General features: G+C 48.3%; 1 non-coding gene across 1 annotated transcript; it reads left to right on the top strand.

Moving 5' to 3' along the window:
- Positions 1 to 4,884: 4,884 nt before the first annotated feature.
- Positions 4,885 to 5,003, top strand: LOC119133118. Its single transcript, XR_005100053.1, has one exon. It is a non-coding gene; the product is annotated as a 5S ribosomal RNA (ribosomal RNA).
- The last annotated feature ends 12,698 nt before the right edge of the window (positions 5,004 to 17,701 follow it).

The raw sequence follows: 17,701 nt of genomic DNA, 5'->3' as shown, positions 1-17,701 counted from the left end.
CCTTCACTGTCTGGGTTGGATCGGCCTCCAAACAAGACAAGCACAGACTGCAACGGACAATCAGGACTGCAGAAAAGATAATTGGGATCAACCTCCCATCTATCCGAGACTTGTACCTGTCCAGGACCAGGAAACGTGCAAGTAATATCTCTACAGACCCCTCTCACCCAGGTTGCAGTTTGTTTGAACTACTCCCCTCCGGACGGCGTTATAGAGCTCTGTACGCCAAAACCAGCAGACACAGAGACAGCTTCTTCCCCCAGGCTGTTGCTCTGATGAACTCACACCACTCTTAGAGTCTCAGAGTCACTGCTGTGCAATAACATCCTGCTCCCCACACCCTTTTTGAATTGTCTACACTATTTGTACTGTGTCCTCTCTGCATCCATTGCAGCCTGGTCATCCTGGAAGAGGGATCCTCCCATCTGTGGTCTCTTCTCAAGGTTTCTCATTTCCCCTAGTTGGAGTTTTGAGTTTTTCCTTGCCCTCCTGCGAGTTTAATATCAGGGGATGTCTGAGAATATTTGTCCTTTTTCACACGTCCTGAGTGTTAGTCACCTAAATGTTGAACAGAGGCTGTGATGTACCGAAGTCAAATTCCTTGCACGCCCAAATATGGCGAATAAAAATTCTTGAATCTTGTGTTACGTCCCTGTCCGCGCCCAGTGTTCCTGTTCCTGTCGTCTGGTTTTCCCCCGGTCTGTCTGGAGACTCCCGGTCAGAATTTTATCCTTGTCCAAGTGGACTTCTGTCGGTCGGTCTGTTTGCTGGCCGACAGAGGTCCCTTGCGCGTCTTCGGTTCCCCACCTGACTCCCTTCCAACTCCCTTTCCCTTCAATAAACCCTGGTCCAAGCTGCATTTGGTCGCCCTGGCTCAACTCACTTCCTGACGATTTCAGGTTGTATTTCCCAGAAAATAAAGTTTTCCCTAAGACTTATATAGCAGTTTATCAACACCATACATTGCCCAAAACGTTTAAATATATTTTTAAAAACATTGTTTACTTGTCTTATCTTTGGTATTCATGGTTGTTCTTTTATGTTAAACATTAAAGTGGGGAAACTATGCCAAAGAAAATTGAGAAGGGTAAAACACTTTTCACAACACTGTATGTTTCATTGAAATACAAATTGAAAACTCTGCTGAATGAGAGAGAGAGAAGAGTTATGCTAAAACCTGGAAATGCTTAATTCTCAGACCGTGTCATCCGTCCTCTCTCTGAGGACTGGTGTGCTGTGACTACATTTGCATAATGCGTCCTATGGTATTTGCCCTGTCTGACTGCGGTGGTGGATCAAGGGAGCATTTGCCTGTCAGTCATCGTGTGCACAGTGTGACATTTGTTCCTTTTCAGTTGTCATGGAGACTCACTGATGTATTCACACTGCTGTTTGGAGGAGTGTAACACCACAAATCCAACTTAAAACTCTCACTTTTACATGTTTTGGTTCCCATCTGTTCATAGTTGGCTGTTTTGTTATTTCTCCACATTCGGGGCTTCATTGTGTCTGATTCCGCGTGCAAAAAGCAGTTTGTGAGAACAAAGCTAGCTATAACTTGTTAGCAAGATAGCAACATAAAGAACAGCAACGGGCATTTTAAAGTTTATCAAGAATATTTGCATTTAAATGTGTTTTTTGTTACTCTTGTAACTAGGGCCGGGAAGAGACTGTGGGCTGGCCAGATGTGAACCCCATGCCGTACTTTGCCGAGCTCTTTATTAAAGGAAGCTTATAATAGCTTGCGGGACCTTTCTGTCAGAGACCATGGCGACCAACGCACACCGATACTTACTCCTTATATGATCCTATGAACGAAGCTATGATGTAGCATCTTTGAAAGGCAAGTCTGGAATACTATTGGCTTCCACAGGCAGTACATGCTCGCACAGGTATTCTGGAAAAAGGCGGGAAAGCAATTATAAGTAGCGATGTTCAAAATACAGCAACTTGGGTTTTAATTGTGTAGAATGACCACCATATTACCCCAGTAAGCTATTGGCCTCCCTTCATTGGCTTACTGTTCACGTTAGAGCACATATTTTAATATGTGAGAGCACCAGTATACTTAAATGAACCTTTGGATTTTTACAGTATGTTCCCGCATAGTTTCTGTCCTCAGAAGGGAGTAGCTTGCTTCAAGAGCAAGGAAACTTTTTGGGGCGTGAGCTTTTTCTGTGCACCAACGCAAATAATCCTCTCTCCCTTTCGACATCAGGTCAGCCTGCTCAATTGAGATTTGTAAAGCTAAACTAGTGACACACCTTTTTAATGTTGCATTTAGCTCATTGTTTCAATGCTGTTTTCTTGTTTTCTTTTACTGTTTTTTTTTTCAATTCTAATGAAATGTTTTGCATTGTGGCAGCACAATGTTGCATCTCACAGTTAAGAGGTGCAGCGTTCGAGTCTGGCTTCAGGCTTCACAGGTGGAGTTTAGATGTTCTGAGTGGGTTTCCGCTGTGTACTCCGATTTCCTCGCACATTCCAGAAACATGCATGGTAAGCGGATTGAGCACTCCAAATTGCCCGTAGGTGTGACTGTGAGTATGAATGGTTGTCTCTGTGCGCCCTGCGATTGGCTGGCAACCATCCATCCGTCCATTATCTGTACCGCTTGTCCCCACAGGGGTCGCGGGCGTGCTGGAGCCTATCCCAGCAGTCATCAGGCAGTAGGCGGGGGACACCCTGAACTGGTTGCCAGCCAATCGCAGGGCACACAGAGACGAACAACCATTCGCACTCACACCTAGGGACAATTTGGAGTGCTCAATCGGCCTACCAAGCATGTTTTTGGGATGTGGGAGGAAACCGGAGTTTCCGGAGAAAAAACGCACGCACGGGGAGAACATGCAAACTCCACACAGGGAGGGCCGGAGGTGGAATCGAACCCTCACCCTCCTAACTGTGAGGTGGTCGTGCTAACCAGTGCGTCACCAAGCCGCCCATATTATTATCCATCCATCCATCCATCCATCCATCCATCCATCCATTTTCTGCCGCGCTTGTCCCCACGGGGATCGCAGGCGTGCTGGAGCCTATCCCAGCAGTCATCGGGCAGTAGAACTGATTGCTAGCCAATCACAGGCCACACAGAGACGAACAACCATTTGCACTCGCACTCACACCTAGGGACAATATGGAGTGCTCAATCGGCCTACCAAGCATGTTTTTGGGATGTGGGAGGAAACCGGAGTGCCCGGAGAAAACCCACGCGGGCCCGGGGAGAACATGCAAACTCCACACAGGGATGGCCGGAGGTGGAATCGAACCCGCACCCTCCTTACTGTGAGGCGGTTGTGCTAACCAGTGCTCCACCAAGCCGCCTGTATTATTATTATTATTATTATTATTATTATTATTATTATTATTATTATTATTATTATGATGTTGCAGCTGACATCTACATCCTGGATTGCTCATCTATGTTATACAATGCCATGAAAATTTGTGCGAGTGCGAATGGTTGTTCGTCTCTGTGTGCCCTGCGATTGGCTGGCAACTGGTTCAGGGTGTCCCCCGCCTACTGCCCGATGACGGCTGGGACAGGCTCCAGCACATCCCCGTGGGGACTAAGCGGTTCAGAAAATGGATGGATGGATGGATCATGTTTGATATTTTTAATTTTGACGTCTAAATTAAGTCTACATATAGACCTAATATAGACGTCAAAATTAGGTCTATACATGGCTGACAGGGCTGTGAACTCAAAGCAGCAGTCTTTATTTGTAAAAGAACCCAACACAACATATTGCGCTTCCATGGAGTGTTTTTCTTTTTTATTATTATTTTTGCACATCAAATGTGAAAGGCAACTTTTACAACAGCCATCAAGTACCGTCGCTGCTTGGCACGGGTTGTCAGGGGCGATTGTGTCAATAAAAGGCAAACGTTTTAGGTCTATCACGGCTTACGGCCATACTACCCTGAGAACGCCCCATCTCGGAAGCTAAGCACTGGTTAGTATGGGAGACCGCCTGACAATACCAGGTGCTGTAAGCTTTTTTTTTTTGCACTTCAATCTTTAAAGCAATTTTTTACAACGCCCATCACGTATGGCATTCGGTAACTGCAAGCCTAGTTTCAACTCCGACATTGAAACTATAACCCGAGTTTGAAACCTATATTGTGTGGTGACATCCATAGCATCGTAGTTCACATTTTTACCGCTAGAGAGCAGACTATGTACAGTGAATAAAGAGCCTGCCTCGCTGTAAACTCAAAGCAACAGTCTTTATTTGTAAAAGAACACAACACATTGCGCTTCCATGTAGGGTTTTTCCCCTTTTCATTACATTTACTTTGATACAGCAAAATGCACGTCGTGACGGCAAATTGGTGCTACCACTTAAAAAGCTGTCAAAACCTTTAATGATAGACATGTTTCCATGAAACACCAAAAGTCTTGGAATAAGGCCAATGGCCCAATGTCTTTGTTTCAGTATCTTTTTATTTATTTCCGTATTTTATTATTGTTTATATCCCTGTGAACTCAAAGCAGCAGTCTTTATTTGTAAAAGAACCCAACACAACACATTGCGCTTCCATGTAGGGTTTTTCCCCATTTTATGACATTTACTTTGATACAGCAAAATGCATGTCACGATGGCAAATTGGTGCTACCACTTAAAAAGCTGTTAATAACTTTTCAATAGCCATGTTTCCATGAAACACCAAAAATCTTGGAAGAAGGCCTGTTTCAGACCTGATTGTGACATGGATGGGAGACCAGCAGGGAATACCAGGTGCTGAAAGTATTTTTATTATTATTTTTGCACGTCAAATGTGAAAGGCAACTTTTACAACAGCCATCAAGTACCGTCGCTGTTTGGCACGGTTTCAGGGGCGATTGTGTCTATAAAAGGCAATTTCTTTAAGTTGATCATGGCTTATGGCCATACTACCCTGAGAACGCCCGATCTCGTCCGATCTCGGAAGCCAAGCAGGGTCGGTCCTGGTTAGTACTTGGATGGGAGACCGCCTGGGAATAACAGGTGCTGTAAGCTTTTTTTTTTTACACTTCAATCATTAAAGCAACTTTTTACAACACCCATCACGTATGGCATTCAGTAACTGCAAGCCTAGTTTCAACTCCAACATTGAAACTATAACCCAAGTTTGAAACCTATAATGTGTACAGAGGCTGAGATCAACCAGTCAAATTCATCACGTATGCCTGTTTGTGAGGCTCAACACCCACAATTCACTTACTCGCTCACTCGCACCCTTGCACACTCTCACTCACTCACTCACTCACTCACTCACTCACTCACTCACTCACTCACTCACTCACTCACTCACTCGCTCACTTACGCACTTACTCTCCCACACACGCACACACACACACACACACACACACACACGTACATATATACATGAGAAGACTCAGTGAACATGGGAGTAGTTTTAAATTAAATATGTGAGATGAGGATCTAGTCCTTGAAGTCTGTCCAATAATGAGGTATTTGTTAATTTTAATTTAATTTGTAGCCAATATAAAGTGAAGTTGATCATCATATGTGATAAATACCGATGGATGAATGAATCTAGACTTTGTTGTGGTACCAGCACCGTGAAACAGACACCGCAAATCAAAGTCAAGCATAAAAACTCAAAATTCAAAGTGGATAATATTGCGCCCCTATGATCCTAGGAGCCATGTTGTCTGGGGCTTCATGCCCCTGGTAGGGTCACCGATGGCAAAAGGGGCCAAGGTGAGGGGCCAGACAAAGCACGGCTCACCCAAGCCCCTTATGATGAAAAACACAGATGGACTTCGTTTTCCCTCGCCCGGACGCGGGTCACCGGGGCCCCCCTCTGGAGCCAGGCCTGGAGGTGGGGCTCGAAGGCGAGCGCCTGGTGGCCAGGCCTTCGCCCATGGGGCCTGGTCGGGCATAGCCCGAAAAGAAAACGTGGGTCCCCCTTCCCATGGGCTCACCACCTGTAGGAGGGGCCAAAGTGAGCTGGGCGGCGGCCAAAGGCGGGGACCTTGGCGGTCCGATCCCCGGCTGCAGAGGCTGGCTCTTGGGACATGCAATGTCACCTCTCTGGCTGGAAAGGAGCCCGAGCTAGTGTGTCAGGCAGAAAAGTTCAGACTAAACATATTCGGACTTGCCTCCACACATAGTTTGGGCTCTGGTACAAGCCCTCTCGAGAGGGGCTGGACTCTCTTCCACTCTGGAGTTGCCCACGGTGAGAGGCATCGAGCAGGTGTGGGCATACTTATTGCCCCCGGCTGGGCGCCTGCACATTGGGGTTCACCCCGGTGAACGAGAGGGTAGCCTCCCTCCGCCTTCGGGTGGAGGGACGAGTCCTGACTGTTGTTTGTGTCTATGCACCAAACAGCAGCTCAGAGTACCCACCCTTCTTGGAGTCCCTGGAGGAAATGCTGGAAAGCGCTCCTTCTGGGGACTCCATCGTTCTACTGGGTGACTTCAATGCTCACGTGGGCAATGACAGTGAGATCTGGAAGGGCGTGATTGGGAGGAACGGCCCCCCCGATCTGAACCCGAGCGGTGTTCTATTATTGGACTCTGTGCTCGACACGGATTTTCTATAATGAACACCATGTTCAAACATAAGGGTGTCCATGTGTGCACTTGGCACCAGGACACCCTAGGCCGCAGTTCGATGATCGACTTTGTAGTTAAGTCAAGTCAAGTCAAGTTTATTTGTATAGCCCTAAATCACAAGCAGTCTCAAAGGGCTTCACATAGACAAAAATTGACAATTATTCTCAAAGCATCCCCTGATCTTAAGCTCCCAAAAGGGCAAGGAAAAACTCAAAACCCCTGCCCGGGGAAAATGAGAAACCTTGAGAAGGGACCACAGATGGAAGGATCCCCCTTTCAGGATCACCAGGTTGTAATGGATGCAGAGAGGGCACAAATAATACATAATATGAAAATCAAAAAAGTGGATGTCCAAGTCAGAGCGAAGGGCTGCCGGAGGAGCCCTCTACTATCCTGGCTGTGGAGGTTGAGCTGCAGTTCCCCCAACCTGAATTGGCCCACAAGAATCCAGATAGCCGCTGTCAGCTTGGGTGCCACCTAACCACCTCCCCGGCCGGGGAGGGGGGGGCGGAGAGAAAACAAAACAAACTCCGGCCGAATCGGCCACTACAAGTTAGTTAAAGGCCATGTCATAGAAATGTGTCTTTAAACGTGTCTTAAATGTTTCTACTGAGGTAGCAGTCCTAATATCCATTGGGAGGGCATTCCAAAGCTCTGGAGCCCGGATAGAAAATGCTCTAGACCCTGCAGACACTTTCTTGGCCCTCGGTGTCGCTAAAAGGGTAGCGTTTTGCGAAGGAAGGTTACGAGACGGAACATAAGGAACAACTAGGTCGACGAGATACGAAGGCGCTAAGTCATGCAGTGATTTATAGGTTAATAGAAGAACCTTGAAGTCACATCTTAAATGGACCGGGAGCCAATGTAAGTTGGCTAATATTGGGGTAATGTGATCAAATTTTCTTGTCCGTGAGAGCAGCCTTGCAGCAGCATTTTGTACTAACTGTAGACTTTTGACGCGGGACTTAGGAAGACCAGAGAATAGTACCATACAGTAGTCCGGGCGCGACGTGACGAACGCATGTATAATAGTTTCCGCATCACCGGTCGAGAGGATCGGACGAATCTTTGCAATATTACGAAGGTGAAAGAACGCAATTCTGGTTATATTCTTAATGTGCTTTTGAAAGGAGAGAGTTTGGTCAAACATTACCCCGAGATTAGTTACAGTATCGCTCTGAGTGATAGTACGGTTATCTATAGTTATAGCGGTTTCCTTGAACAAGTGTTGAAAACGAGTTGGACCAATTATCAACATCTCAGTTTTATCTGGGTTAAGACGAAGGAAGTTGAGAGACATCCATTGCTTGATCTCCGCAAGGCATGCCTCAAGATTACAACAATCCCGCGGATCTGTCATCGATAACGGCATATATAATTGGGTGTCATCCGCGTAGCATTGAAAACTAATATTATATTTACGTATTATGTCCCCAAGCGGAATCATATAAATATTAAATAAAATTGGTCCGAGAACCGATCCCTGTGGGACACCACACGTAACATTATAGAGCTCAGAGGACGCATTGCCATGGACCACTCGGTGCGTCCTATTTGATAGATAGGAATGGAACCAGCCTAGTGCTGACCCTGAAATACCAACACAACTTTTAAGACGCCCTAATAAAATATCAAAGTCTACAGTGTCGAAGGCAGCACTAAGATCGAGTAGTAACAGTACAGATGAAGTGTTTGAATCCATAGCTAGGAGGAGATCGTTAGTCACTTTAGCAAGTGCTGTCTCAGTGGAATGATTAGCTCTAAAACCAGACTGAAAAGAGTCATATCGATTATTGGCGACCATGTAATCAATAAGCTGCTGTGCTACTACTTTTTCAAGAAGTTTTGCTATAAATGGGAGGTTTGAAACTGGCCTATAATTACTGAGACAGTCCGGGTCAAGATTTGGTCGCTTAAGCAACGGTTTAATGATAGCGGTTTTAAAGGCTGTTGGCACTATCCCAGAGGAGACAGACAGCTTGATTATATTTAAGACAGACGGTCCTAAAATATGAAATAATTCTTTAAGTAGTTTGGCTGGAAGAGGGTCGAGCAAACATGTTGTTTGTTTAGCCGCACTAACCATTTGTGTAAGCCTTTCAAGGGACACGCTATTAAAAGTTGAGAGGGTTGTTGCATGATCATCAGCGTTGGTAAACGGCGGGCTCGACCGCGCGATTGGAATGGTATTCTTGATCTCGTCCCTAATGGACTCAATCTTTTGAGCAAAAAATGTCATGAACTCGTCAGCTGAGTGGAAGGAATTATCGGGGGTCGGCTGGCGTAGAGTCAGCTTTGCCACTGTATCAAATAGGTGTTTTGGATTGTTTTTATTGAGATTAATAACTTGCGAAAAATACCGAGTTTTTGCTAAGATAAGCGCATCTTTATATTTCAGGAGGCTATCCTGCCATGCCTGATGGAAAACCTCAAGTTTGGTTAGACGCCATCTGCGCTCATGCTTTCTACATAATTGCTTAAGCGTACGCGTTTCATCTGTGAACCACGGAGTAGGCAATCTACGGCGAGTTTTCAGACATAACGGCGCCACAGAGTCAATGGCATTTAACAATGTCGCATTGAATTCATTTGTAAGGTTATCAACAGAGCCGGTGTACGCGGGAAATATAGCGGTTGCCGGCGACAGTAACTCAGATAGCGCAGTTGCAGTCATGGAGTTAAAATTACGGCTCCTATAATTCCGATTGCTCTCTTGTCTTTGACAAGAAACTAAAATTTCAAATTTTATTAAGTAATGATCAGACAAAACAGTAGTGTATGGCAGTACTGCTATATTTGAGGTTGCAAGTCCTCGGGATAATACCAGATCAATGGTATTTCCATTCTTATGCGTTGCTGCCTGTACGGCTTGCGTAAAACCAAACATATCAGTTAAAGTCTGAAACGCCGAAGTAAGTGGCTCTGACGGTAAATTCATGTGTCATGTGTAGTTGTGTCATCGAATTTGCGGCCACATGTTTTGGACACTCGGGTGAAGAGAGGGGCCGAGCTGTCAACTGATCACCACCTGGTGGTGGGTTGGCTCCGATGGTGGGGGAAGATGCCGGTCCGACCTGGCAGACCCAAACGCTCTGTGAGGGTCTGCTAGGAACGTCTGGCAGAATCCCCTGTCAGGAAGAACTTAAACTCCCACCTCCGGCAGAGCTTTTCCCACGTCCCGGGGGAGGCGGGGGACATTGAGTCCGAGTGGACCATGTTCCGCGCCTCCATTGTTGAGGCAGCTGACCGGGGCTGTGGCCGTAAGGTCGTTGCTGCCTGTCGTGGCAGCAATCCCCGAACCCGCTGGTGGACACCGGCGGTAAGGGATGCCGTCAAGCTGAAGAAGGAGTCCCATCGGGCCGTTTTGGCCTGCGGGACTCCGGCGGCAGCTGACAGGTACCCGATGGCCAAGCGGAACGCGGCTTCGGCGGTTGCTGAGGCAAAAACCCGGGAGTGGGAGGAGTTTGGCGAGGCCATGGAGAATGACTTCCAGACGGCTTCGAGGAAATTCTGGTCCACCATCCGGCGTCTCAGTGCACCGTCAACACTGTTTACAGTGGGGATGGCGTGCTGCTGACCTCAACTCGGGACGTCGTGAGTCGGTGCGGAGAATACTTCAAAGACCTCAATTCCACCTACACGCCTTCCATTGTGGAAGCAGGGCCTGGAGACTCTGAGGTGGACTCTCCAATCTCTGGGGTCGAAGTCACTGAGGTAGTTAAAAAACTCCTCGGTGGCAAGGCCCCGGGGGTGGATGAGATCCGCCCGGAGTTCTTAAGGGCTCTGGATGTTGTGGGGCTGTCATGGCTGACACGGCTACGGCTCTACAACATTGCATGGACATCGGGGATGGTGCCTCTGGATTGGCAGACTGGGGTGGTGGTTCCCCTCTTTAAGAAGGGGGACCGGAGGGGAGGGTGTGTTCCAATTACAGGGGAATCACACTCCTCAGCCTTCCTGGTAAGGTCTATTCAGGGGTACTGGAGAGGAGGGTCCATCGGGAAGTCGAACCTCGGATTCGGGAGGAGCAGTGTGGCTTTCGTCCTGACCATGGAACAGTGGACCAGCCCTACACCCTCGGCAGGATCCTCGAGGGTGCATGGGAGTTCACCCAACCAGTCCACATGTGTTTTGTGGACTTGGAGAAGGCGTTCGACCGTGTCCCTCGGGAGGTTCTGTGGAGGGTGCTTCGAGAGTACGGGGTGCCGAGCCAACTGATAAGGGCAGTTCGGTCCCTCTATCACCGATGCCAGAGTTTGGTCCGCATTTCCGGCAGTAAGTCGGATTCGTTCCCAGTGAGGGTTGGACTCCGCCAAGACTGCCCTTTGTCACCGATTCTGTTCATAATTTTTATGGAGAGAATTTCTAGGCGCAGCCGAGGCGTTGATGGGGTCCGGTTTGGGGACCTCAGCATCGCGTCTCTGCTTTTTGCAGACGACGTGGTGCTGTTGGCTTCTTCAGGCCGTGATCTCCAGCTCTCACTGGAGCGGTTTGCAGCCGAGTGTGGAGCGGTCGGGATGAGGGTCAGCACCTCCAAATCCGAGTCCATGGTCCTCGGTGGGAAAAGGGTGGAATGCCCTCTCCGGATCGGGGATGAGATCCTGCCCCAAGTGGAGGAGTTCAAGTATCTTGGGGTCTTGTTCACGAGTGAGGGCAGGATGGAGCGCGAGATCGACAGGCGGATCGGTGCAGCGTCGGCAGTCATGCGGTCTCTGTACCGGTCCGTCGTGGTAAAGAGAGAGCTGAGCCAAAAGGCAAAGCTCTCAATTTACCGGTCGATCTACGCTCCTACCCTCACCTATGGTCACGAGCTATGGGTCGTGACCGAAAGAACGAGATCCAGGATACAAGCGGCCGAAATGAATTTCCTCCGCAGGGTGTCCGGGCTCTCCCTTAGAGATAAGGTGAGAAGCTCGGTCATCTGGGAGAGACTCGGAGTAGAGCCGCTGCTCCTCCACGTTGAGAGGAGCCAGATGAGGTGGCTCGGGCATCTCATCAGGATGCCTCCTGGACGCCTCCCTGGGGAGGTGTTCCGGGCATGTCCCACCCGTAGGAGACGCCGGGGACGACCCAGGACGCGCTGGAGAGACTATGTCTCTCATCTGGCCTGGGAACCCCTTGGGATCCTCCGGGATGAGCTGGATGAAGTGGCTGGGGAGAGGGAAGTCTGGGAGTCCCTCCTAAAGCTGCTGCCCCTGCGACCCGACCCCGGATAAGTGGAAGAAGATGGATGGATGGATAATATTGCACCCTGGTCCACCAGAATGTCCACAATTGGTGACACTATTTCAGTTAGATTCAGAGGGGTTTATTAGTGAAAGCGTTGCGTTTTTATTGCTCATTAATCACAACCTCAGAACATAAGATGCTCCCAACCAGTTTACTATGAGTATAGCATACATTACTATGGTGATGTAAAAATAAATCTGATAATTCAGGTTGATTCAAATGATCAGGAGCGTCTGCAGACCGTGTTAATTATCTGACTATTTGAATCAGGTGTGTTGCAACAGAGACATAGAAAACATGCAGGACATCGGCCCTCGATGACTGGAGGTGCCTACCCATGGTGTAGGGGTATACTCGCCTGACTTGTCTGCGGGAAGCGTGGGATCGATTCACACTCATTGGTGGTATGCATGTGGTTGTGACTGGGTGTTCGTCTCCGTGTGTATCCTGCAACTTGCTGGCGACGAGTTCAGGGTGTACGCTGTCAACTGGGATAGGCTCCAGCACACCCCGTGACCCTGAATAGGATAAATGGTGTTGGAAATGGATAGATGGAAGTTCTATGTTGCTGTGAGTATCATCTACCAAAAGTTTCATTGTAATTGTGAAATTTGATCAATCAATACACTCATTATGTCTAGGAAGTGTCTAGTCTACAAAAGAGTACTTTAGTTTACTTGATAGGTAGCCTTGATGCTTACCAATCTTTTCCTTTAAAAAGATCCTTACCAACTTGATACATTCAAACCAGATAGCCACAGAGTAGGAAAAATGTAGAAATGATTTTAGGCCGAGTTTAATTAATTGCTACATACCTGCTAATTTGTTTTTTATTTCATTATAATGAGTGCGTCATGGTTTGAGACATGGTTTCTGGAAACAGAAAACCAGTTGAGCTGCTTAAAAAAGCTCACATGTCAGGGAGGAAAATAACTAGTAATTAAGTGGGTGTGACCACCATGCAATTTATACTGAAATTATTCGCACCTTTTATGTTGGTGGAGCACAACAAGTTCACAACTAAATGCGTTGAAAATTAAATTTGACTTGACTTGTTGCTTTCGAAAACACACGCAATTGTTTGCCGCTGAGTAGAATTGTAAGGGAGCAGCCAGTACAGCCAAGTGCGTTATTGTTGGGGAAAGATGGGAATAACTGGCGCTGGAGCGGCGATCTGGCTGGGGTGGACAGGCAATTCTGCGGGATTTCCAAATGGTTAAGCGAGTCAGGTTCACAGGGACTGATGAGCGAAGCAGCATCACGGGACAGGCTGACACGCGGGTCTGCGCTGGCGGCGCTGATATAGCGCCGTCAATGAGCCCGCGGCAGGTGGCGCCGATTCCGCTGACGGGGGTGTGGTCGTGTCGCCGGTGGCGCCAGCACGTGACAAGAATAGGTGCTTTACTCAGATTTTACCAGCACTTAGTTCCTCTGGCGCATTTCTGCACATTGGGCAGAGCCTCCAGTTATCACAGTTTCCAGCATGACTTTCAACAGTGTTCAGTTCACATTAAGTCAGAGTTCTTAATGTTTTTTTTGTCCTCTTTCAAAGTCAAAGTCAAAGTCTGCTTTATTGTCAATTTCTTCACATGCCAAGACACACAAAGAGATCGAAATTACGTTCCCACTATCCCACGGTGACAAGACATAGTACACGATATACATGCAAGTAAACAACACAAAAAATAAAAACAAGAAGGCACAAACAATGAATAAATAAGAGTGATGAATAAATAATAAATAAACAAATAACTAAATAAATAAGAGGAGCATAAAAGGAGCAAGTGTGCATACAGCAGACAGTCAGAATATAGCGCAAAAGTACAGGACGCTACGCAGAAGGGGGGAGAGAGTTCAGGATCCTCACAGCCTGGAGTATGAAGCTGTTGGTGAGTCTGGTGGTGCGGGAGCGCAGGCCCTGTACCTCTTCCCAGAGGGCAGAAGAGCAAACAAAGAGTGAGCGGGGTGACACACATCACTCACAATCGTGATCGCCTTGCGGGTGAGATGGGAGGTGTAAATGTCCTTCAGGGAGGGGAGTGAAGCACCAATAATCTTACCAGCCGTGTTCACTATGCGCTGCAGGGCCTTCATGTTGTATTCAGTGCAGCTACCACCCCACACAGCGATACAACTGGAGAGGACGCTCTCAATGGTGCCACGGTAGAATGTGTGTCATGACGGCCAGAGGAGCACTTGCTCGCCTGAGTTTCCGCAGGAAGTACAGGCGGCGCTGAGCTTTCTACGCCAGTGATGCGGTGTTGGGGGACCAGGAGAGGTCGTCACTGATGTGCACCCCCAGGAATCTGGTGCTGCTCACTCTCTCCACCACAGCACCGTCGATGGTCAGTGGCAGGTGTTGGGTGTGACCCTTCCGGAAGTCAACAACAATCTCCTTGGTCTTGTTGACGTTCAGCAGGAGGTTGTTGTCCCTGCACCACGTGGGCAGAAGGTCGACCTCCGACCTGTACTGAGTCTCGTCGCCCCCAGTGATGAGACCCACCAGAGTCGTGTCGTCGGCATATTTCAGCACGCGGTTGCTACTGGAAGTTGCAGTGCAGTCATGTGTCAGCAGGGTGAAGAGCAGCGGACTGAGCACGCAGCCTTAGGGGGGCCCCGTGCTCAGCGTGATGCTGGCGGAGATTTTGTCGCCAACACGTGCCACCTGAGGCCTCTGACAGAGGAAGTCCAGTAGCCAGTTGCAGAGGTAGGTACTGAGGCCCAGCTTGTCGAGTTTGCAGATGAGTCGTTGTGGCACAATGGTGTTGAATGCAGAACTGAAGTCCACAAACAGCAATCTCACATACGAGTCCCTCCTCTCCAGGTGGGTGAGGGCTGAGTGGAGGGCAGAGTAGATGGCATCCTCAGAGGACCGTTTGGCTCGGTACGCAAACTGGAAGGGGTCTATGGTGGCGGGGAGAATGGATCTGATGTGCTCCATGACAAGCCGCTCAAAGCACTTCATGATGATGGGCGTCAGTGCCACGGGGCGGTAGTCATTGAAGCAGGACGGAGCAGGTTTCTTCGGCACAGGTACGATGGTGGCAGCCTTGAAACAGGAAGGGACGATGGCCTGCTGCAGGGAAATGTTAAAGATGTCCGTGAAGACACCCATCAGCTCCCCAGCGCAGTCCTTCAGCGCTCAACCTGGGATGTTGTCTGGGCCCGCCGCCTTACGGGTGTTGATAGCGGCAAGCGCCCTCCTCACGCTATCGGCAGAGAGGCACAGGGGCTGCTCGTGTGGAGGGGGAGGGGTCTTCAGCGGGCAAGCGCTGTTCTGAGCGTCGAAGCAAGCAAAGAAGCGGTTCAGATCGTTGAGCAGACGGATGTCGCCCTCACACCTCTGCGGCGCGGGCTTGTAGTCCGTGATGGTCTCAATGCCCTGCCATAGGCTCCATGCGTCCCTGCTGTCCTTGAAGTGGGCGGTAATCTTGCAAGAGAATGCCCTTTTCGCTTCCTTGATGCCCCGGGACAGGTCGGCCCTCGCTGTTCTCAAGCCAGCCTCATCCCCCGCTCTGAAGGCTTTGTCCCTGGCCCTCAGCAGCCTGAGGACAGCCCCTGTCAGCCATGGTTTCCAATTAGCCCGAGTGACGATGAATTTTGTGTGGGTCACATCATCAATGCACTTCGTGATGTAAGAGGAAACAGAGTCAGTATACTCCTCTATGTCCGTCCGATTGTTGCAAGTGGCCGCCTGCTTAAACATTTCCCAGTCAGTAGTGCCAAAGCAGTCTCGAAGCGCATCAGAGGCACCCCAGGCCACACTCTTACCCGCTTGTGAACCGGCCTGGATGCTTTCACCATTTGTCTGTATGCTCTTTCTCACTAAGCCTCTGTTCTGTCATCTCTTTGTTTCCTGTTCTGATATTCTTCTCAATATCAGTCACTTGACTAAACTCCAAATGACCGACATAACAGATAAAAGCAACTCCTAACTTTAGCTATCTACCAGTCATGCATGTCAAAAACCCATCAAAAGCTGCTGTAGCATTTGTTGTAACAGCACTATTTAGCATTTAAAAAGCATACATTAGGACGCAGCCTGCCTACTCTTCTTTTACAAAAGAATATTTTTGACTTCCAAAGGTAGTTTTCATCTTCTATCTTAACTCTGTTTTGAGAACAAGCTTCAATCACGCGCACGCAGTGATACGCATACACATTGCTGTGCAACAGAAGCTAGGGGAGTGGCGGGCTGCTGTGCATTTGAGATGAAAAGCATAAATGACTGTTAGGGTAGTGCTCACTCTAACTTATGTTGCAAGAACCACACTGGAGACAAGTTAGTCGTTTCAGACACCTGCAGGCGGAGAGTTCACTCGTCGCTGTGCTTACAGCGATGGTCGAATGAAGTCTGAAGTCAGGCCTCATCAGGTGCATATTTATTGAGAAGAAACACAGTGGGGTTGAAAGTGGGGGTGTGGGAACACAGGATGGGGTGAAGCCGCTCCCCTGCTGATCAAAGCATAGCAGGGGGCCTTTTACGACTTTGTGGAAACAAAGCAACTTTGATTGCTTCCTCTGCAGCTAGTCAATCAGGTGAAAAGATCTTAGCACTTTGGTCTACTACTTTTGTTAAGACAGGACAAGCTAGGTAAATTATTACAGGTTACCTTCCAACATAATCATACGATGAAGATATTCTGCAAACCCTAACATATCCCCCCTGTTTTATCATATGAGTATGTCAAACCCGATCAATCAAACATAAGAAAGAAAATACAATGACAGCAATAACTTCCAGTGAAGACGAGGCATTTCCCTCAATGCTCCAGTCCAAATTTTGTGTGCAACTGAAAAACCTGCGGCCAGATTAAATGCAGGAAAAGAGTTACACGGCCCCTCTGCCTTAGGCGACCAGAACGTTATCAATAAAAAAGAAAAAGAAAAACACAGAAACAGCACATCATTGTACCCATCACTTGCAAGGCATTTTCGATGGTCAAATCATCAAGTTTCTGTAAAATAATGCTGCGCTAAACAGCATCTACGCAATCCACGTCTCGCAGCACATCATAGTCATCACATCCGTCATCTCTAAGAAGTTGTATATGCACCTGTGCCACGGTAGAAGACACAAACCTTGTCACAGCAGACTTCAAACACGGGATAACACAGGTCGTAAACAAGCACAACAATACCAGCACAGCAAGCACAGGAGTCACAAGTTTCAACAGCAACTGCCACCACGCGCCAGAGAATAGCCATGAAAAGAAATCCCATTGATGTGGGATGTTATCCTCCGACATGGCCTGCTGTAAATTCCTAAGTGAGTTCATGGCTTCCTTGATGTGCGTGTCGTTATCTCCTGGAATGTATGTGCAACAGGAAGTCCCAATGATGTGGCACACACCACCTTGTGCTGCCGTCAACAAGTCCAGAACCATCCTGTTTTGCAAGACCATTAGTCTAATAGCCTGGATCTCTCTATTTTGTCCATCATCGGCTTGCAGTGAGAGGTTCACAAAGGATTGAAAACGATAGTTCAGTGTCTCGATGAAGAGAGATTGTTTTCCAACTCCGATCCAAGGAAAAAGCGCATGAACAACTTTGTTTCCGACAGGCCATATTTTATGGTCGTCCGGAACATTCGCACCCCAGACAGGGTCATGGGGGTCAAAGGTTGTAATCGCCCTGCGGCGATGTCCAGAAGAGTTGTGTGCTGTCGTCAGCTGACGATGTTGTATCCTGTAGGTGTGGTCTGTCACCCACACTGGTGCACACACTCCTGTCCAGTTGGCGGGCAGCATCGGATAAACCTTGTGACCACAAAGCCACCAGCCATTCTGTATGAAGTATGTTCCGTTTGATGGTGCAGCCATGTTGGTCGGAGAGCCCTCACCACCTGCAATGGCTCTCTTATTCTGACACTCAGTGGCGATGTCCAAAGCTCCCATCCAGTT

This window comes from Syngnathus acus, chromosome 13, assembly GCF_901709675.1.
Source record: "Syngnathus acus chromosome 13, fSynAcu1.2, whole genome shotgun sequence".
Taxonomy (NCBI): domain Eukaryota; kingdom Metazoa; phylum Chordata; class Actinopteri; order Syngnathiformes; family Syngnathidae; genus Syngnathus; species Syngnathus acus.
The sequence above is the reverse complement of the archived record's forward strand: the minus strand, read 5'-3'. Positions and strand labels throughout refer to the sequence as shown.